This window comes from Malaclemys terrapin, chromosome 6 (assembly GCF_027887155.1).
Source record: "Malaclemys terrapin pileata isolate rMalTer1 chromosome 6, rMalTer1.hap1, whole genome shotgun sequence".
In the NCBI taxonomy this organism is placed as follows: Eukaryota; Metazoa; Chordata; order Testudines; family Emydidae; genus Malaclemys; species Malaclemys terrapin.
In genome coordinates, this window is record NC_071510.1 from 29122157 (window position 1) to 29144980 (window position 22824).

General features: G+C 40.8%; 1 protein-coding gene across 6 annotated transcripts in view; it reads right to left on the reverse strand.

Annotated features, from left to right (window-relative positions):
• BNC2 (basonuclin 2) overlaps positions 1-22824 on the reverse strand; it is a 401509-nt gene that overhangs the window by 26648 nt on the left and 352037 nt on the right. The window lies entirely within an intron of this gene.

Consider the following 22824-nt stretch of genomic DNA (forward strand, 5'->3'; position numbering starts at 1 on the left):
AAATTCTGCACTGTAATGTCAGGCAATCCATTCCAGCATGTATTGATAAAAATGTATTAAAATACTTATATAATGAATACATTTTATCAACATCTCCCCCATTGGGCTAATGCTGGACATGTCACCACCTCTGTAGCTACCAACAAACCCTGTCCCATGACCATCAAGCAGAGATGCTCCAGTGTCTACTGCATAGAACTGCCAGATACCTCTGCATGGAACTCCTGAGTGCTGTCTTTTTTTTTTTTTTTAACTTGGATCCCAGATTTAGAGCCCTGTCTAAACATTTAGGAGTACCCTATGCAGCAAAAATCATCAGAAGTGGTTTGAGTAGAAAAACAGTGTATTTATATGAAAATAATTTTCCACATTACAGTAATGATTCTAGGTTTTTTCATGTTAATTTTATAGCACTGTAAATCACAATTTTCTCAAATGATGAAACATACATGTAAAACTCCAGCTAGGACTCGTTTTGCTTATTTTAGCTCCGATTTATCTCAAATCATAGGATGCAAAGCTAATGAAATGAGTTAATGTCACTTATGTTGCAATATCTTAGATGTGGCTATAGAGCCACTAACAAGATTCATAGTACCAGGTATGAATGATATTCACACAATCCAATCTAACAGGAATGTAATTAATCCATGATAGAACTAAAACGATGGGGAAAACCTTAAATTGGCCTTAATCCTGCAAGTTGATCCATGTAGGCAGATCACTGCCATGTGGAGCCTTCATCAATGGGGATCTGTGCAGATTAAGGGCCCTCCTTGTGAAGAGCTGCTTGCAAGATAAGGCTATAATTTGTTGGTTTGGTTCAATAAGCAACCAAAGCTTTGAATACTTTTCCTAACATAGTAAGGGCTTCTTTAACTCCTATAGCCTTATAATTCCACCTGTCCTGCTGGAAGGGAATGCCTGTTTTACAGGAACTCAGTGTGATTCAATGCAATTTATCCAAAATGGCAGGAAGTCCTTGGGACTGGGATTACACTTTCCTTCCTTCCAAATTCCAAACTGGTTATTTTTTGATTATTTTCCCTGCATATGTTTCAAAAGGTTCCTTATTTCTCTATTCAATTCCACCACAACCTCTACTAGGCCTGCCCTTCATGCCATAATGATTCTACATTTGTAAATACCAGTATCTCACCTGGACCCTAAAATGGCCTCACAGTTCAAATTTTGAGCCCTCCCCTCCCCACTTCCCCAACAGCTTTTACCTGAGTCAGAGTTTAAATAGAGGGGAATGGTCTCAACTCATATTGTTTGGAGGCAGGATCTGAGAGTTCCTGAGCCCAGATTTCCAGAGAGAGTCTGGAACTGTCTGAATGCTGCCAACTGTGGGTGTTTGTAATGCACTATTGATAGCAATACATCCAGAGGCTTGTGTAGTAGGAAATGTCTATTTTATAAATGTGGATAGATACATAAATAAAGAAATGAGATTTGGATTGTGCCGTTTGCATCCGAACAAGCCATAAGCCTGGAAAACAACGGGCTTCTCGGTTGTGAAGCCCATAGAAACCAGGAGACTTGGTGGAATTGAGTTTTATGGCACATGTTCTAGTATTTTGTCCCGCCTGGGCTGAAATGTCCCATGTGATGGGGCTTCCACCACTTCCCTTTGGAGGTAATTCTGCAATTTAATACATATCCTCTCTAAAAGAAGTTTTCCTAACACTTTGCCTAAATTGTCCCTCTCTCAATGCTAAAATGTAACACTTATGTATACTCTTACAGTATCTGTTATAGGATTTTTTAGAGTTGTGGGGAGGACAATGAAACATTGGAGGCCAGATCCTCAGGCTCGGCTACAGTGCCAATGAGCTCTTAAACAAGCAGTTGAGGATTTGATTGGCATTGGGTTATCCTCAACTGGCACAAAGACAACAGCCCAATGGAATCAGACAGTTGGCCTAAAGCGACCGTAGCCTACTCCCATCAGCCATATTGAGTGATAGTTCAGCACAGCTAAAGATTCAATTCCCTAAACCACCCCGTGCTCCAATCATTAACATCTTTAGGGCCAATCCTACAAACTGTACAAGGACTAGGTTGCCAATCACAGCTCCCACTGATTGTGGTTCACCGTTCCAGGCCAATGGGGGATACGGGAGGCAGCGTGGGCCGAGGGATGTGCTGGCTGCTGCTTCCTGCAGCCCCCATTGGCCTGGAACAGTGACCTGTGGCCAGTGGGAGCTGCGATTGGCTGAACCTGCGGACGCTGCAGGTAAATAAACCGTCCCAGCCCGCCAGCAGATTTCCCTGATGGGCCACGTGCCAAAAGTTGCCGATCCCCATTGTAGTTAATCATGCAAACGTCTGACAGCTTTACTTTTAGAGAGAAAAGGTTGATAAGATAACATGTTTTACTGGACCAACTTCTATTGGTGAAAGAGACAAGGTCTGTGTAGCTCGAAAGCTTGTCTCTCTCAGTTGGTCCAATAAAAGATATTACCTTACCTACCTTGTCTCTCTAAAAACCTGGGACCAACATGGCTACAACAACACTGCAAACTGTTTTGCTTTTGTCAGATTTTGAGCAAATCTTTATTTTTTTTTCCATGTTGTGAATGTTACGTTACTTATTGAAGGTCTCATTCATGTGAAGTAAAGAATATTAAAAATTCATGCTATTGACTTCAAGACACTGTAGGTTGGATTCATGAATAACAGGTAGATTTTTTTTTATTTTGTTTTTTTTTAAGAAACAGCAGTTTATATTCACAAGTTGTCTATTGTTAATTTTTAGCCAGAAATACAATTTTTCTAACAATATAGAAAAGTGGTTTCGGGTCACTATATTTCATAGAAACTATAGCATCTATGTACACTGCATAACGCATAGTTCAATATTTACATAGTGATGGTTTCTATAAATCACTGTAAGTATGTATTAAAATTCAGAACTAGATAAAGAGCAAATAGGAATGTCATTTTTTGATAAAACTTGAAAATTAAAAAAAAATCTAACCATTATCCCTTTGAATTAAGCTATAACTAGCTAGGGATCTCTTTGTATACCTTAATACTTGATTAGAGGTTCAAGTCCTTTCTTACATGTAATCGATTTCTTGTTTCTTACAATCTCTCATACTAAATTTTCTCCCCAAAGCCATTAAATCATATCCACATTTAAATTTTTCATGACAAAAGGCTCCAATTTATATTACTTTTTTTCAGCTCAGTACCGATTAAGCCAAGCCTCCTGTGACAATATGTACAAGTCAGTCAGTCAGTGTAAAGATACCAATGTATGCTTTTACCTCTAAGCAAGCCAGTAGACAAGCATGCTTAACTTGTACAGCAATACAATGGATACTCTTGCTTCCCTGGTCATACTGCCTGATTTTATATATTGGTGGCTCTCTTCCGATTTCAGAAAGAGAGAATTCTTCAAGCCTCTAAACCATATAAAATTAACCTCTAAGGGTAGAAGACCTATAACCTTAAATCTTCCTCTCTCCAGGTCTAAACACACACTCAATTTTCTCTCTATCTATATTATTAGTATAGACATAGAAACACATATACACACACTATATTAGGTCTGTGAAGCAGTGTCACGGTTAATCATCCTGAACTTGTCTCCTGATTTTTACTGACCTGTAGGTTAGGACGATATGTGTCAGGATGCATCTTGCCCTAACTTCTGGGTCACATCAGAACAAGTGATGGGTTTAGGATGATTATCTCAGATGATACAAATAGGTTAGAGTAGTAGACAAACACAAAGTTCACTCTAATTTTTATGAGTTTAATTGGAGAGGGCTGGAAAGGGGGAGATTTGGTTTCATGGCGCTCTTTGAACTTCACAGCTTGTAAGTTTTTGAGTCAGCCTGAAAGCCTCTCAATTTAAAAGTTGCCTATTTAAAAAGTGAGGGTGGCCTCTATGCAACATATATGCCTTTTCAACCTAGAACTTCTGTTTTAAAATCAAGTTGTTTTAAACTCTTGTGAAAAGACTCCTATGATCTCCATTATGCTGTGCTAATTTTGTATAGAAAGACACACACATACACACACACTTTTGCAGGCCTATTTTTAGCTCTCTAATTTACTTCTTGGCATAGCTAAGAGAGGGTGTGTTCGTGCTCATGCATATGCCTGTATGCACACTGAGAAATGATTACACAGGAGTTGAGATTAATAAAAAGGTTAACATAAAAAAATGAAAACTCCTTTTTAGAAAAAAGTGCAGATTCTGGGAAGCACTCAGGGAATATTTTCGAGCACTGTTGTGATAATTTCTGAGAAGCACTTGAAATTATGAGGAAAAACAACTTGGCAAGATTATTTATTTTAGCAAGGTTGCAGCTGCACCTTAAATACACATTTCTTGGTACAGACTGACCAAGCATCCGGAATGCAATGATTAAAAAATATATTGCATGGAGATATACACATTTGATTCCTTAGCTCAGGAAGCAAATCAAGGTTTACTGTGCAATTATCTTTCCTCCATGAGCTTTTCTTAGAGACCTGTAGGTTTTCTAGCTGATCTTGGGGAAATATGTTGAAAGTATGGCTGTAACAACTGAAAAGCAGACTGAAATGCACTCAATCATACTATAATTGCACAGGATGGTTTTAATTAGGGTGCAGACAGAATATCAACATTTGTTTCTGATAAAGAAAGCCTTACATAATTTCCATGATTTGAGTTTGTTGTTTTTGTTTGGCTGAGTTTCTCAGGAGCATCTCCTTACTTCCAAATGAAATTTCAAGCTGTTACACTGGGGGAAGTTCATATCCCATCTCTTTCTGGGAAAAAAGTGACCACAACACAGAGGTGCATCAGCGCATATCTATATACATAGGAAAAGCCAAAATGCACCAGATCATGCTCCTTTTCAGATCAGCGGCAAAGCTCCCACTGATTTCAATGGGCACAGGCTCTGGCATTATGTTTAGTTTTTCATGGAAATATTTATCCACATACTTATTTTCCTGCTGGGCATTCTTTACATGCCATATCGACCCAAACTCTGCTTTGTTTTTGCAAACATCAGCGAGAGGTATATACAACAGCTTGTTGTGATCATACATAAGCAGATGATGCCAAATTCAACATTCCCAACTTACAAAAAGCCATGACTTAAAAGACTTTCCCATCCCTAACCCCACATACCTTCCCCATCCCTCTCTATTCCCCAATCAAAATGTATGATAAATGCTATGGTTGTGAGAATGAGGGGTCCTTTCCTTATGTCTACTGCTGCAGCAGAAACCAACACGACACAGCACTACAGAGTTTTCAGTCAATAATGGAAATCTTTAGCTTTTGGCTTAACTGCTACATCTACTGTACTAAAAAAACCAAAAGAGATAGATCTTTCCCCCTACTTCTTAGAACTGGATTTATTTGCTTTCACCTAAAGATATAGGATGCATATCAGGTTTTTTGCTTATGACAGCTAATAGAAAAAAGAAAGGCTTTTCCCGTACATCAAAGTATAAACGTGAAGGACACTTTCAAGTATGTACCTAACTGCAGAAAATAAGAGGCATGCATAGCTTCTGTTTTGTATTTATTCTTGTTACCAGTACAAACTCAGTTCCTTCTCAAATAGTTCACTCCAACCCTCATATTAAGGTTCCATGTTAATAACGGTCTTGCAACTTTCATCCAAGTGGACCCCAAAGAGCTTTACAGACTTTTACTAACTGATATTACAGATTACAGTCCCAATTTTGCTCCAGTGTGAATCTTGACTTCATTTGACAGCAAATGGGATATAATTTAGCACTGCAGCATTACAAAGAGCAGAACGTGTCTCCATATATGTAGGAGGAACATCACAGAAATGCCACCAGGACTGGGATGGAACAGAGCAGCTGTTTAACTGTGCACAACAGCACTTCACAACAGAGAAAGCGAAGAATACCATGTCCAACTGAAATTGCAACCGGAATTTAAGTAGGTGGAATGTAATAACCACAGTTGAAATCTGGCCAGGACATTGGAGTTAACCACCCACACTCTTGCTAAAAGGCTTATGGGATCTTTACTGACCAAAAGTATTCAGATCCTCTGTTTTATATCTCATCCTAAAGACAGCACCTCCAGCAGCACTGTCCTCCACTATCAATCGGCTGGAGCATTGGTTCAGTACTACTACAGAGGGAACAGTATCACCTACTAGATCACTAATTGTCAGCACTTCTTTAGGATCTGGATTTTCTCTAGAGGGCTTCCATTGCTCTCTCTCCGATATAAATCCTCTCTATTCCTAAAATCCCATCAACCTTAAATCTCCACAATAATTAATCTCTTTACAACATTCTGAATACTTGGCCCTGTAAGATTGTGGTATAATGAGGTGAAGCATGTTGGAACAAATTATATAAAGATGCACAGAGTCAAAAGAATGTGTTTCTTGATTAAATGAAGCTTTGGCAGAGGCAAGAAAGTTGGAATATACATCACAACAACAATCAGAAGTTGGGCAATGTACATCCATGTGAATTAAAGACGTTCTGGAAAAGTTCTAGTTCACCGAGGGAGTTATTCCAAAACACAAAATGGCCATACCCTCTCAGAGATTGAGTGCTGTCGGTTTCTATTGCTGGAGTAGGCCAATACATTGTAAAGCAGTCCTAATCAGTTTGAAGCAGCATCATGTGAAATCCACCCATCTTCTCCATTGCAAATTATCCCAGCTGTATTTGAGTAACAGGCATAGATACTATTTTTGGGTAGAGGGTGTACATGCCCAAACATAAAGATTACTTCCACAAACCAAGAGTCTCCATCACAAAATTCTGCCACATAGTACATGTAGAATATCCAGTCTGCAGGATGTTAAGAATATATATATTTGGGAGGGTGTGCAGGGCAGAGAGAAGATAAATTTGCCCCATGCTTTTTCAGTTGAGTGGGAGCTTTCTGGCAGATATTTATGAGCAGCACCCCGCTAGAATCCAAATAAAAATTATTTACAAACGAAAAGAAATCTCTCAAAGAGAGGAGGAAACCCTATTATATCAGTCATAAAAGAAATGTTAATTTGGACCTCTACCCATCTCCCCCTAAAAAAGTATTGATCTTTGCAACTTAAGTAATGTTATTAGGATGCGAGGGCTCTGGTTTTAAATGCTTCTTGTGATTTTTAAAACATATTGTTTGACTTTTGATAAAATATTCACTTTGTTATGCAATCCTCTTGATTGTGGACCCAATAAGAATGTATAATTCATAAGAGATGATCACTTTTCTCTTAGTAACAGTGTGTGTAGCATTTTTATTTTAAAAGATATGATAAATCACTGTGGGGTTACAACATATTTAATTACTGCAGCTCCAGCTTCATTTAATCATAGCTGCTCCATCTAGCATCTTTATAGTTAAGGGCCTCTCAAGTTTTTCCACAGTGACCCCCCCATCCATATTCAGAGGCTTAGAATTTAGCTGGAGAAGAGAAATTCTGATTTGAAGCCAGAACCTGAATCTCTTTATACTGTTTTACACTGGTGTAACTCCACTAATTCAGTGGAATTAGACTTGATTTACACTGTGCAAGTGGGAGAAGAATTAGGCCCAAAGCATAAAATTGACAAATCTGACACAACCATGGTGATGGTGTCGCTACTGCCCCATTATACTAATCTTTCTCCATAAATAAATATTGAGATGCTAATTTTAAAAAGATCCAAGTGGTCATCTTTCAGCAGCTGCCATTAACATGATTTCATTATTTAACATTTGTGTTGTGGTAGTAGTCCCTATAGGTCACAACCAGGTGAGTCTCATTGTGCTAGGCACTGTACAAAAGTTATTTATCAAATGAACATTTACTCTCTTAAGATCAATACAGGCTGATATTTTCAAAGCTGTCTAAGAAGTGATTCCCAAATTACTATTAAAATTCATGGAAGTTGGGTATCCAAATCTCTGAGGGCTTGTCTGTACTTAAAACGCTGCAGCAGCTCAGCTGTAGTGCTTCAGTAAAGTTGCTACCTACGTTGGTGGGAGGGACTTATCTCATCCGTGTGGCTACTCACCTCCCTGAGAGGCAGTAGCTAGTACAATGGGAGAATTCTCCCTTCAACCTAGTGCTGTCTACACCAGCAGTTAGGTCGGATTTACTGCGCTGCTCAGGGGTGTGGGTTTTCCACATCCCTGAGCGATGTAGTTATACCAACCTAATTTCCTTGTGTAGACCAGGCCTTTGACAGCTTTGAAAAACAAAGCCTTGGATTCTAAATGTAAAGAAACCTGGTGATATCTCAGCTTCTCTATAGCTCTGTGGTTATGGAAAATTCATTTACAAGAGTTTCTTGTCCCCTAAGCAGCTCCACAACTAAGTGGGTTCTAAGTGATTGAGGGCAGGGTGGAAGGAAGGGTGGAGGGGGCGGAGTGTGTTGTTCTTAAGCACAGGGCAAACCTGGTTCCTCAGGTAGGTAGGGCCATTCTGCAGGAAGCATATGCAGCCTTCTGGAAAGACAGATACAGCTGGATAGGGCCTCTCAAAGAGAAACACCATGGAGAGGGCAAATAAAGTGCAGAATTTCAGTTATAACTACATTTCCTGGGTTTCTGCAGTTTAAGCCAGACCTTTAGGGACACTTAAAAAAAAAATGTGGGTTAAGCTTGCAAAACCTGTGTAATTTGGTACAAAAAGGTAACTGTGCATGTAAAATATCCAGTTGCACCCAAACCATGTGTAACAGTGTGTGCCGAGTCAGGTGCTGGCTCAGTACCCTATCAGTTGAATCCCCACCAATATGGGTTAACTGTGACCTAACTGAAAGATCAATTAACAAGTGGGGCTGCAGCTAAGACGCTAACTAGAGGGGGAAGCCACCCCTGTAGTTAGGAGCAAATAAATTGAGAGGAAGGAAGCTCTGGAAGTGGGGAGCTGAGAGGCTGAACGATGGCAGAGATAGGCAGGGCTGGCTGCTGCTACTACTACCAGTATCGCTCCCTTCCCTAAAAGCAAATGGAAAAGCTGGCTATGGAATGTAAATGTATGTAAATAGCACTACAGGATGTGGACTGCTGGAGCAAAATAATGAAGTGTGGCGATGGTGATGGAGACCTCGAGAGGCCTGAAAGGACTCTCAAGACCACCCATTACATGATGGCAGTTTTCAGAAGCACTTACCAATTTTGAATAAATGACTGTATATTTTGGTTGTTGTTTAAGAAAATTTGGCCCATAGTGTTAATGTTATCATGTAATCAATGTAATCATTAGAATTTTCATAGTTTGGGAGGCAGTGCTACCTAATACACTGATAACTGGACTGGGAGTTACAATTCCAGGCTTCTATTTCCAAGCTCTGTGTGCCTTTGGCAAGTCATTTAAACTTGTATATGCTTCAGTTTTGCCATTCATAAAAGAGGAATAATGGACAGGATATTGGGAGAATTTGCAAATGTTTGTAGAAAGCTCTGAAGATGTATTATTATATTTACAGCATATATAGCTCCAACAGTTGCCTAAGTACTGTTCAGCCAAGATCTCTGCTACGATACAAAGCCTGTGTAGATGAATCATCATGTCCTATATCCTATAGTCAGTGACTGTTTTCACTGTGTTGCACATTAGATATAAAGCAAGATACCCAACATTCAGGTCAGAGTAGATTATCATAACGGTCCTCTTTGGCCTTAAATCTATGAACCATTTAGTCAATGTTATTTGGAAAAAATAAGAAACAAAGGACCAAGTCCTGATGATCTCATAGGCAAAGCTCTCATTGAAGTCAGTGGGAGATTTGCCAGGATAGGAACAGAAGAAGGAATTTAGTATTTCATCCAAAGACAGTAACACTGGAGTAAAAAGTACTGATAAGTGTAAGTAGACTTCATAAAATGCTCAGGTCTCTGATTCAACACAAAGTTGTGACTCAATAAAGAAATTTAGTTGTGCTCTACGCTGGGTATACCAATGGTAGAAGAACAGGAAGACTGATTTCTGTCTTTAGTATTCATTAGGGAAACATGCATTATTACTTGCAATATTTACAAAATGATCTTAAGAGGCCTCTTTCTTTTGTCTCTTTACATTAAAAAAAATCATGCCAGGAAAATCAAGTTAACTGTAGATGCACGTGTGACGCAGAAGGAAGACGGCAGGGTGCACATATGATGCTAAAAAGGCAAAGGTTGGTAGAATATAAACATTCAAATCCATAAAGTGTGCAGCAAGTTATCTATCTGTACACATTACAGGCACTGAAATGCAGAAGAAAGTGGGAAAAATATATTGCGGTGTGCAAGGTAATAATAACTGTGCCTGCATGCCTTAATACCCTCTTGTCCCAGCAGTCCTGACTTTCTAGGCAGCCCACTTCTCCACATTAACAGTAGTCATTTGGAGAGCAGCAAACGTGCCATTAGAAGCACTTTTACAAGTGTATATTCATCCACCAATTAGCTTAATGTGGCCGCTTTCTGCATATTTTCTATCCAGGCTTGCACAAATCTTATTAATATTTCCCCCTAGCGCTTTGACAGATTACCTTGTCATTATGCATCCTGGAGCCTTTTAAACAATATGGGTAAACTACTGTTTGCGAGGTTAATGACAATTATCCCCTAATTACTGCATAAGTCACTCAGTCCACTTTATCTCATAGGCAGGGTTCTGCTCTGTGTATCTGCCATTGTGTCACCGTAAATGAATCTTGTATAGCCATGTTTATCTGTCGTTGCCTTGTAAATTACATTGACAGAAGAATGAACAAATTACTGTGTGTCATCACTTAAATACAGCTTCTGATAAAAAAAAAAAAAAAAAAAACACCCACAAGCACAGACTTGAATTTCAGCCTGATCACAATTAGTAAAAACATATTTAATGTTCTAAGTGATATATTTCAGAGATGATGGGTCAGGATTTAGTAAAGAAGCCCTGAGGTGATGGGGGTAGGGTTGCGAGAATAGGAGAAACACAAAAACGGATGGTAACAGTAATGCTCTTATCATCTGATTGCTTTCCCTGTTATTTTAACAGACAACATGACTACCTGGTAGTATTTTCCAAACGTTCTCTCGCCCAGATCAGAAGGGATGTGCCTAATGTCACAATTTCAGTGGTTTTCACCCTCCACCCCCTGCTGTTTTCAGCAATACAAATGGAACACAAGGGCCCAACATATACAGGGCCAGAATTAGTATAAATAAAACCACAGGCTACACTAATTTAATGGATGAAATGGATTAGTAACTTAGATCCAATGTCTGCCCTGATCAGTCCCACTGACTCCAATGGGATTGCTGAGGGTGTAAGTCTAGGCAGAAGCTGGCGGGCAGTGTTCAAGGCAATTTTTTTTTTAAAAAAATATCATTAACGAAATTATCTTAGCACCTGTGCTGTATTACACAGTGTCTGTGCTTTGGGTCTCCTCATTGACATAAAGTGGCAGAAAAAAGTGGGCTCCATTTACTGCTGCCAATGGTGGCTGTCCAGATAGGCCCTGAGTTAGCGCACATCGAATGCTGGTGACAGCCCCCTAAGGGAAGAGAGGCTCTTGATGACTGGCACTGCCCCCCATCCTTGGGCAATGGCTAGCCCCACAACTGCAACAAAGTATCCTGTATTTAGAAGGACAAGAAGTCTAAGGGAGAGAGTGAATTTGAAGTGGCTAATAAGAACACGCTTAAACCTGCCATTCTTTATTAAACAAACATTCTGTTAATGCAGCGCTGTGAAAGGTGACAGACTGAGAGGCCTGGAGACGTCAGTCCCCTAGCTATCTGCACAGCAGGTACAGCACAAATAACACCGAAGACACAGCCTTTCCTGTACTGGCTCCACCATGACTTGGACGGGCAATCCCGAAGGCCAGTAGGGCCGTTGAATCTCCAGGCCCTTTTGTTGCGTTAATTGTGGTGGGTTTGTGATGAGGACACTTGCCCAGCGGGATGAGATCACCATGTAGGACACCAAACAGCCATCACATGACAAGAACTTCCAGTCACCACTGACCTAGACAGGACTGGGACCAGCAAACAGAACATGAAGTCCCATTGCCAAGCCTTGGAGCCTTTCATTGCTCCTAATCCTGACATTTAACCCTTTTAGGGCAAGTGTATTTCCCAGCCTAATGGATGCTTAGGAGGATGTGACACAATTTTAGCTACTTAAGTGAAGTCCATGCATAATCTGCAGGAGAAGCAATAGATCTTTTAAAACCCCATCCTGCATCAACGTTACACAGGAACTTCTTTAAGCATTCTTAGGGAGAGGTGTGTATATACACTCACATAATATGTACATATAAGATAGTTTTATACATTAATATAATACATTATATTTTATATTGCAGTATAATTTACACAGCTTCTAAAGATTTAGCAAATCATGCCTTCCTGTGTATATCTTAAAATATGTTCACTGCTATACTCTGATGAATGCACACAGTTCAACTCCTGGAAGCTAAAGGAATGGCATGTGAATTAGTGCAGACTTTGGCCCTTGAAAGTTAAGAGTATCAAATTTTATTTGTTGAAATTTCTGCAGGTGAAATGGGAAGTGCATGATTTTTAGAAGCTGATGATTAGTTAGTGTAAGTAAACAAGTCACACCAACACTGCAGACCTGTTTTAGCCTGTGTTACACAAAATATGTGCTTTCATTCAGTTGGATTATGAATGTGTCCTGTTTAAAGAGAATGGGTAAATCTAGATGTTGGAAGAGAACAATGGTTTTGTAAGCAACATGCACAAGTACAGTACCTCTCATCAAGCCTTCAGCATAGGTTGGAAGAAAATATTGTAGCAAAACGGGAGGAAAATGCAAGAGCCGACACTGATAGGGATAGTGAAGAGCCTGATCGATTTTGAGTAAGCACTACCTCAAGGGCCTTGGTCCCAGCAGGATTGATCTCTCTGTCTGTCCTGTGTTCAGTCAATGCAACTTCAGCAGGGTATCCACTGCGGAAATAAATGAAAGTGCTGCAGTATCCCTCCTCCCTCCCACTTTTTTTTTTCTCAGCTAAAGGAAATGTAAACCCTGATGTGGCTGAAGGTAATGCAAAAGGCAACAGTGGGTTAAAAAATGTGCAGGGAACAAAATGCTATTGCTTCTGTGTAAAACAAAACTTGGAAAAATGCATTTCCAAATCATTAACGTTTCTCTTTTAATCTGGAGTTTCATTGGCCTCTGACCTTTGCTAATGGCATAGTATCTCTGCATGACAGAGACAAGTGTAACACACTTTCACTGGTTAAGTTGGCTGTGTCATGTCAAATGAAGGGGAGGATTAGCCCCTGTCATTTGTGCAGACAAGAATGGGTGCAAAATCCAATTCTAACCATGGAGGGCAGAGTAAGGGGGCCGACTGGAAAAAACATTGGATTGGTTTAGCAAAACAAGTTTTAAAAGGTCTTTGGAAATAAAACAGGGTGAAATAAGGAGACAACTAAGAAACCAAACAATAAAAATACACACATTCATGCTGGTTATAGTCTCTCTCTCTCGCTCTCTCTTTTGCGCATTACAGTTTCTTTGAGCACATTTCTGGTTTCATCAGCTTTCTTTGAACAATCTCTAGAGATGCTGAGCTCCTTGCAGAGAGCTCCATTCATTAAGGAATATTATTTACATGGATATTATTCAGTTTTGCTTGAGCTCTTTTACATTTAAGTAAAAGTATGTATCTTTGATCTATGGCTGATTCAAAAAGTTAAGTGACGCTCTGCATGGACATAGACCAGCAGGTGTTAAAGGTTGAGGTAAGCATGAAGCTACCATCAAATTCAAAATGTATATACTGTTAACAAGCCTGTTCATTCAGAGCATTAGGTATGGGAAGAAATTCTACAGAGGAAGTTGAATGCCATCATATTCAAATATTCAAAACTGTGCTAAGAAAAATTACACTCATGTATCAATTACTTATCATTCACAGCAAATTTTTCACATGGCAGAACTTTGTCTACAGTACTGATCTCTCAAGGAGGAAAACAGGGGCAAAAATTCCATTTTGCACGGTTGTTCCACAAGCACAGAATGAGCTCAGAATACACAACATGAATTCATGGTGTACTCTAGAAAGGAGGATGAGTATGAGAGTTGGAGCCAGGAGTATTGTAAATGTTATGGGTTAACATGCCTTTTCTTAGGGATTGGATTGGCCCTTTACTTAGGCAAAATCCCCATTGATTCAATGGGAATTTTGCCTGAGTAAGGATTTCAGAATTGAATTTTAATGTTTCCTTCCCAGACATCCAAGCAAGTGACCATGCACAACGTGGAAGGTTCATTATAGGTGAGGACATGCTGAAATAGGTGGGCTTGGCTCACAGGTCTCCCTACACACTTTATTTTCAGTTTGTAGCTCTGGAGTTGCACTTTGAATTTGAGGTTCAAACAACCGCTAGAAAACAATGAAACTCAATGGAAGCTACCAAACTGTGCATGGTTTTAGGTTAAGAAAACAAAACTATGAATTTCAAACAGCTCCTACCTGCAAAAATAACTAGCCTCTTCATGATTTTAATCTCTGCTCCTCAAAGCAGAGAGGAAGGGGATGGTCCAGTGATTGGTTACCCAGGTTCAATTCTCTACATCTTCACAGGCTTCTTGTGTAATCTTAGACTCATAGACTTTAAGGTCAGAAGGGACCATTATGATCATCTAGTCTGACCTCCCGCATGATGCAGGCCACAAAAGCTGACACACCCACTCCTGGAATAATTCTCTCCCTTGATTCAGCTGTTGAAGTCCCCAAATCATGATTTAATGACTTCAAGTCGCAGAGAATCCTCCAGCAAGCGACCCCTGCCCCATGCTGCGGAGGAAGGCGAAAAACCTCCAGGGCCTCTGCCAATCTACCCTGGAGAAAAATTCCTTCCCGACCCCAAATATGGCGATCAGCTGAACCCCGAGCATGCGGGCAAGATTCTCCAGCCAGACCCTCCGGAAAAAGTTCTCTGTATTAACTTTTAATATCCCATCATTGACCAATTGTTACTAATTACCAGCGATGGCACATTATTGACCTATTGACTAAAATCAATCATCAAACCATCCCCTCCATAAACTTATCAAGCTTAATCTTAAAGCCAGAGAGGTCTTTCGCCTCCACTGTTTCCCTTGGAAGGCTGTTCCAGAACTTCACCCCTCTGATGGTTAGAAACCTTTGTCTAATTTCAAGCCTAAACTTCCCGACGGCCAGTTTATATCCATTTGTTCTCGTGTCCACATTAGTACTGAGCTGAAATAATTCCTCTCCCTCTCTGGTATTTATCCCTCTGATATATTTAAAGAGAGCAATCATATCCCCCCTCAGCCTTCTTTTGGTTAAGGTAAACAAACCGAGCTCCTCGAGTCTCCTTTCATACGACAGGTTTTCCATTCCTTGGATCATCCTACTGGCCCTTCTCTGTACCCGTTCCAGTTTGAATTCATCCTTTTTAAACATGGGAGACCAGAACTGCACACAGTACTCCAAATGAGGTCTCACCAATGCCTTGTATAACGGAACCAGCACCTCCTTATCCCTACTAGAAATACCTCGCCTAATGCATCCCAAGACCGCATTAGCTTTTTTCAGGGCCACGTCACATTGCCGACTCATAGTCATCCTGTGATGAACTAGGACTCCGAGGTCCTTCTCCTCTTCCGTTATTTCCAACCGATGCGTCCCCAGCTTATATCTAAAATTCTTGTTAGTCATCCCTAAATGCATAACCTTACACTTCTCACTATTAAATTTCATCCTATTACTATTACTCCAGTTTACAAGGTCATCCAAATCTCCCTGCAGGATATCAAGATCCTTCTCCGAATTGGCAATACCTTCCAACTTTGTGTCATCCGCAAACTTTATCAGCACAGTCCTACATTTGGTTCTGAGGTCAGTAATAAATAGATTAAATAAAATCGGACCCAAAACCGAACCTTGAGGAATTCCACTGGTAACCTCCCTCCAACCTGACAGTTCACCTTTCAGTACGACCCGCTGCAGTCTCCCCTTTAACCAGTTCTTTATCCACCTCTGGATTTTCATATCGATCCCCATCTTTTCAAATTTAACCAATTTAATAATTCCTCATGCGGTACTTTGCTGAAATCGAGGTATATTAGATCCACCGCATTTCCTTTATCTAAAAAATCTGTTACTTTCTCAAAGAAGGAGATCAGGTTGGTTTGGCACGATCTACCTTTCGTAAAACCGTGTTGTAATTTGTCCCAATTGCCATTGACCTCAAGGTCCTTAACTACTTTCTCCTTCAAAATTTTTTCCAAGACCTTGCATATTACAGATGTTAAACTAACAGGCCTGTAATCACCCAGGTCACTTTTTTCCCCCGTCTTGAAAATAGGAACCACATTAGCTATTCTCCAGTCAAACGGTACCACCCCCGAGTTTACCGATTCATTAAAGATTATCGCTAACGGGCTTGCAATTTCTCGCGCCAGTTCCTTTAATATTCTCAGATGAAGATCATCCGGTCCGCCCGATTTAGTCCCATTAAGCTGTTCGAGTTTGGCTTCTACCTTGGATACGGTAATGTCAACCCCCCCTCCTTTATTCCCATACATCACGCTGCCACTATTCCTAAGCCCTTCATTAGCCTCGTTAAAGACCGATGCAAAATATTCGTTTAGACATTGTGCCATGCCTTATCCTTATCCTTAATCTCCACTCCATCTACAGTCTTAAGCGGTCCCACTTCTTCTTTCTTTGTTTTCTTCCTATTTATATGGCTATAAAACCTCTTACTATTGGTTTTAATTCCCCTCGCCAGGTCCAACTCTACATGGCTTTTGCCCTTTCTCACTCCATCTCTACATGCTCTGACCTCAATAAGGTAGGTTTCTTTGCTGATCCCTCCCATCTTCCACTCCTTGTACGCTTTCTGTTTTTTCTTAATCACCCCTCTGAGACGCTCGCTCATCCAGCTCAGTCTAAATCTCCTGCCCACGAACCGTTTTCCCTTTCTCGGGATACAAGCCTCCGACAGCTCCTGCAACTTCAACTTGAAATAATCCTAGGCACCTTCCACCTTTAGATCCATAAATATGTTAGTCCAATCCACTTCCCTAACTAGTCGCCTTAATTTATTAAAGTTAGCCCTTTTGAAATCGTAAACCTTAGTCTCAGATTTAATTCTGTTAATCCTTCCATTTAGTTTAAACCGAATTAGCTCATGATCACTCGAGCCAAGGTTGTCCCCTACAACCATTTCCTCAACGAAGTCCTCACTACTCACCAAAACCAAATCTAAAATGGCATCCCCCCTTGTCGGTTCAGCAACTACTTGATGAAGGAATTCATCAGCTATCACATCTAGGAAAATCTGAGCCCTATTATTGTTACTAGCATTTGTTCTCCAATCTATATCCGGGAAGTTAAAGTCTCCCATGATTACACAGTTCCTATTTGTATTTACTTCCCTAAAAACATTAAAGAGTTCTCTGTCCATATCCAGGCTAGATCCTGGCGGCCTATAGCACTATTCCAGGAGTGGCTCTAGTAGTTCTTTTACCCAGTGTGAGTATTGCCCAGACAGACTCCGTCTTATCCATTCCATCACTTATTATTTCTTTACAGTTTACCTCATTATTGACATACAATGCTACTCCCCCACCTTTGCCTTTGTTCCGGTCGTTCCTAAACAGCACATACCCTCCCATACCTGTACTCCAGTCATGACTACCGTTCCACCATGTTTCGGTTATTCCTACGATATCCAGTTTCATTTCTTGGACCAGGAGCTCCAATTCCTCCATTTTGTTACCTAGGCTTCTTGCATTGGTGTATAAACATCTTAATTTATGCCGTTTGGCCTCTCTCACATTGGTATGGACACCGTACCGCCAGTATGACCTATTAGTCTAGTATCCATCCTCCCCCTCCTCCTTATGTCCGATCTCTTCCCCCCAGCTATATCCGTTCTTATCTCATCGTCCTCCCTCTCAATGTTATAATCTGGCGGGAGATTAACTGGACATCTCCCAACCATCTCCCCCAAATTCCTAGTTTAAAGCTCTTTTGATGAGATGAGCCAGCCTCCCCCCCAGAAGTCTATCTCCTTCCCTACTTAGGTGAAGTCCGTCCCGTGAGAACAGTTTTCAGTCCCCGAAAGCCTCCCAGTGGCTATACATCCCAAAGCCCTCTTTATAGCACCACTCCCTTAACCAACTATTTATCATCACAATCCTGTCACCCCTTTACTGCCCTTCTCTAGGAACAGGCAGAATCCCACTGAAGATGATCTGAGCCTCGATTTCCTTAAGCGTCTTCCCCAGCCTGGCATAATCTCCCTTGATTCTCTCCAGCGAGAACCTAGCCGTGTCATTCGTTCCTACGTGAAGGATGATCAAGGGGTTCTTACCTGCTCCTTTTAGGATCCTTTTCAACCGCAGGTCCACATCCCATATCTTAGCGCCCGGTAGACAGCACACCCTTATGTTCTCTGGGTCCGCCCTGGTCACAGGCCTGTCTAACCTCCTCAGTAAGGAGTCCCCAATCACGTAAACCTGCCTTTGCCTGCTGACAGTGCAATCTACTAATCTATCCCCTGTTCCCTCTAGTTGCAACCCCTGTCCATTCCTATTTTCCCTTATAATCCCCCTTATGCCATCCTGTATCCTCCGGGGGCCCAGATTTGGTGCTGTCTCCATCAACTCCTCCCCTCTTTCTATGGGACTAGCTGCTCTTCTCTTCTTCCTCACCCTCCCACCTTCAGTTACCACCTGCTGCACCCCTTCCTCGTTTTCCAAACAGCCAAACCTGTTCCTGAGCTCTATTTCTCCTTCACTGGCCCTCCTTTTCCTTGGCCTGCTTCTCACGGTCACATGCTTCCACTGCCCTTGTTCTCCCCCCGGCATTCCCCCCTCACAGGCCTTTGCCCCTGCTTTCACCTGTACCCTTGATCATTCCCCTTCAGCCACTCCTTGCCTTTGCTCCATCAGCTGCTCGAACCCCCTTCTAAACTCTACCAGGGTATCTATCTGCATCTCCAAACCTCGGATCTTTTCTTCCAGCAGCTCTATTAGGCGGCACTTCATGCAGACATACCTCTGTTCAGGCTCCCCCTAGGCTAGGACCATGTACATACCGCAGCTCCCACATGCAATCATCTGCATTGGGTCCCCCGCTGCTTGGCTCATGGCTGCTGTTGTCTGTGCCCACCTGCTCACCTGTGCCCTCCGCACCTGGGGTAACACAGCACACGGGGCACCACGCCCTCCTGCCTCCCCTTCCATCTCCCCCTGTACACTCCCACTCAAACTCCCCTGTTAGCAGCCCTGTTTGCCAGCTCCTGTGCCGCTGCTCGCAGCTGTGCCGCTGCCTGGCTGGGTGGCCGCTTTTATAGGCCCCTCCTCTTGGGCAAATCACTTAGTCTCTTTGTGTTTGTCCCACAGCTTCAAAATGGTGATAATACAACTTCCCCTTACCTCACAGGGGTATTGTGAAAGTAAACACACGAATGACTGTGAGATGCTCAGATGATACAGTAATTGGGGCAATATAAATACCCTTTGTTTACTGAAAACTTTACCCAGCTTTGTGAATTTTTAGGCAAATCTGTCTCAATGAGAAAGTTTCACATGATTCTAATTTCAGGGAAAACTGAAAAGCAAGAGAGAATGAGAGCAAGACTAGCCAACAGAGAAGTGAAGTACAGTTCATTTGTTTTCCCTGGATGCAAGTTGTAAGACGGTGTGATACCCAAGACAGAGTTAATTTGCAAGACTCCTGCTTTCATAAACAGCTACCAAGAATAAGGCATACAGGGTATGATCAGCCAGTGAGTCTTAGTGAATGATTCTCTACATATTGCCTTTATTAATTTAATTGGTTCAGTCAAAGGGAATCATTTGCTTTCTTTTGACAGAAAGAATAGCCAGGAGATCCCAAATGGAATAATCCACAACTTGAGATGAAAGTGCCAGTCCCACCTTGTTTGAATGGAAACCAGTATATTAACATTCTCTCTCTCTAATTACATAGTCGATTTTAGGGGAGCCCAGTGCTGTATGCATTTTCCAATTTTTGTTTACTTTTTTTTTTTTTTTTATGATGTGCATTTGCTGCAGGGAACAGACCATTCCATGCAGAGGAGCCTCCCCTGAATAAAGATTCTTGTTGTGAAGTGAATAAAATGAATTATTTTCATAAAAAAAAGAGAGTAAGAATAGCCCACAACATGCACTTGAAAAGGAACTTTTTTACGTCTTGGCTTATCCCCAGAATTTAGAAAGGGTATCCAAAATTGCTCCAATGATGGCTAATAAAGCAGATTTAGTGCTGCCTTTCAACTTTCACTTTTTAATAATAAACAATAAAAAAAACATATGGAGGTTTACAAACTTCTTGGTTTTGATTTTGTGTTTAACAATTATGAGACCAAGAAAATTCATAGTAACATCTGAAACTGCTCTATCCGGCCATGACCATGTAAACATTCCACATCTTATTTATGGCAATCTGGTAGGAGGCTCAAATAAACTAGTAAAATAACATGAAATTACTTAATTCCCCCCTCCCCCCGATGTATGATCCTGTCCTCTGTAGAAACATGTGTAATCCAAAGTGAGAAATAAATTTACAGATCAAGCATCAGATCTCAAGTTGATCACATGTCTATTATAAGGGTGAAAAAGGTTCAGTCTCTGTGGACCGTGCAGCAGCTTGCCAACAACTACACACTCATATACAAGGGCCAAATACACTGTCCTATGTAATTCATACATCCAGGGGAAAATATCACAATGCACATAACTAAGCTCATCCCTAAATGCAAACTGACCCTCCAATACAGAGCATCTCCAATTCGCTGATGCACTTCAGTGGAGGCAAGACCTGAAATGGGTGCAGTTCTATCAGTTTTGTGAAGGATGTAAGAACCCATTTTTCAATGTCTTACCTTGGACCAGGCTTGACATAACATAGAAAATCATAAAATCGACACATAAAAGGCCACATTTTTGAAGACTGGTCAGTTATGTAAAGAGGTCTATAAAACTCACTTTAAGTGGAGGTATCATTTCTAAGCTATTTAAAACATGCCTGTATGAAGTTCTGCAAATATCTTTGATGTCTTAGAAAAACCTGCTGTTGCCAAGTCATTAGAAAACCCTACACTACTGTTGCTATGTGAACAACTGTGGCATTTGTTTTGTATGTTTTTAACTAACTGCATCATAATTCTTTCAATTTGGTGGGGTTAAACAGGCAAGGTGAGATGAAACATGGTGGTCTCAATCAACATGGGGTTGAAGGAGGGAGTCACTCCTTCTAAAATCCATTAATCAAAACAAATTACTTCTGAAATTCACCATAGGAACATCACAGTAACATGACTGTGTTGAAACAATTACTCTGTGGTACCTACATTGCAATAAAGACACAGCAAAACAGTAGCCGCAGTATAAGAACATGATGATTTAGGTCTGATATGACATTGATCTGAAAGAGGAAAGACACTGAATTTACATTAAAATGAAGGTGACTAATTAGCACCATTAACGCCACAGGAGTGAACAATCATAAAGAAAGCTCATGTCCAGTATCACATAAGCCATTTCTTTGGTATTTATAGTAAGCTATTCTGTATTATGTAGACAAATACATAATATATATATAAAATTTTGCTGTAGTCCACGAAAGCTTATGCTCTAATAAATTTGTTAGTCTCTAAGGTGCCACAAGTACTCCTGTTCTTTTTGCGGATACAGACTAACGCGGCTGCTACTCTGAAACCTGTCATATGTAGACAAAGAATACCATTAAGTTTAACTTTCTTCTACTTCTCTCAAATGTATTGTCTCACTTCCTCTTGTTTGAGAATTTTTTTTCTCTGTGTTTAAGTGCAGCATATATCAATACTAAAACCTATGTGAATGCAATGTTAAGGTGCATGTGGAAAAAAAAAAGACTGGAAAATCAAAGTTAAAGTTCCCGTCACAATTTAAATTCACAAATGGCACATTGTTAGAACAACCACCCCGCTAATTGTGGATGCATTAATAATGTCTTTTATCCTACAGTGGTTGTACACCACTTTAACTTCATTTACCTCAGCAGCATTATTCCTGATTCACACTGGTGAAAGCAAGGGCAGACTCAGGCCCTTTGAGTGTAAGTTGCACCAAATAAGATATTACTCAAGTCTCCTATCACCAGGGTGAAGGACACATAGGGCCAGATCCTCAGGTCCAGCCAAGTTATGCTTGAATCAAGCAAGGGGAAGGTAACTTTCAGCCAGCCTATTGTTCCTCTGATGCTTGGAGTAGCAAACCCAGGAGCTGAGGATCCAGAGAGGAACACTATGCATATAGGGCTTTGCGACTTTTTGTGTGTGCTCTAACAAAACTAGACACAGCCTTATAAAAAAAGAAGTGTGGCCAAAATGGTTGACTTCCTTTCCAAAAGCAATGTAAAAAAGGGAGTCAAGAGGCAGCTCTGATTTTCCCCTTTTCTTCTCCACTTGTGGGACTATGGATTTTAGTGAGTTCATTGCTCCTTGGGAGCTCCTGAGGGTTAACCAGTAATTAATCTAATATTAAGACTAGTTTGTGATCATTTGTCATCCCCAGAGTAATGTGTCTCCCATTGAAAACTGTATGCATTGGAATGTAAGTCATCCGGTGTACAGGTCAACTGAGTGTGATGGAACTGCCTCCATTACTGATTCGTCTCTGAATGGATCACCCGTGTACTGTCCATCTACCTGCTCCTGCTGATACCATTAGCTACCACTACCTGTCTTCTATGAAGAGAGATCTTTCATAGTTGAGCTAATTGCTATGGTTATGAACAAAACGTGTTGGATCTCCAGATGAACGTTTTTCCATCACTTCCGTTGAAATTAACCTTTTTCTTATATATTCTATTCTATATAGT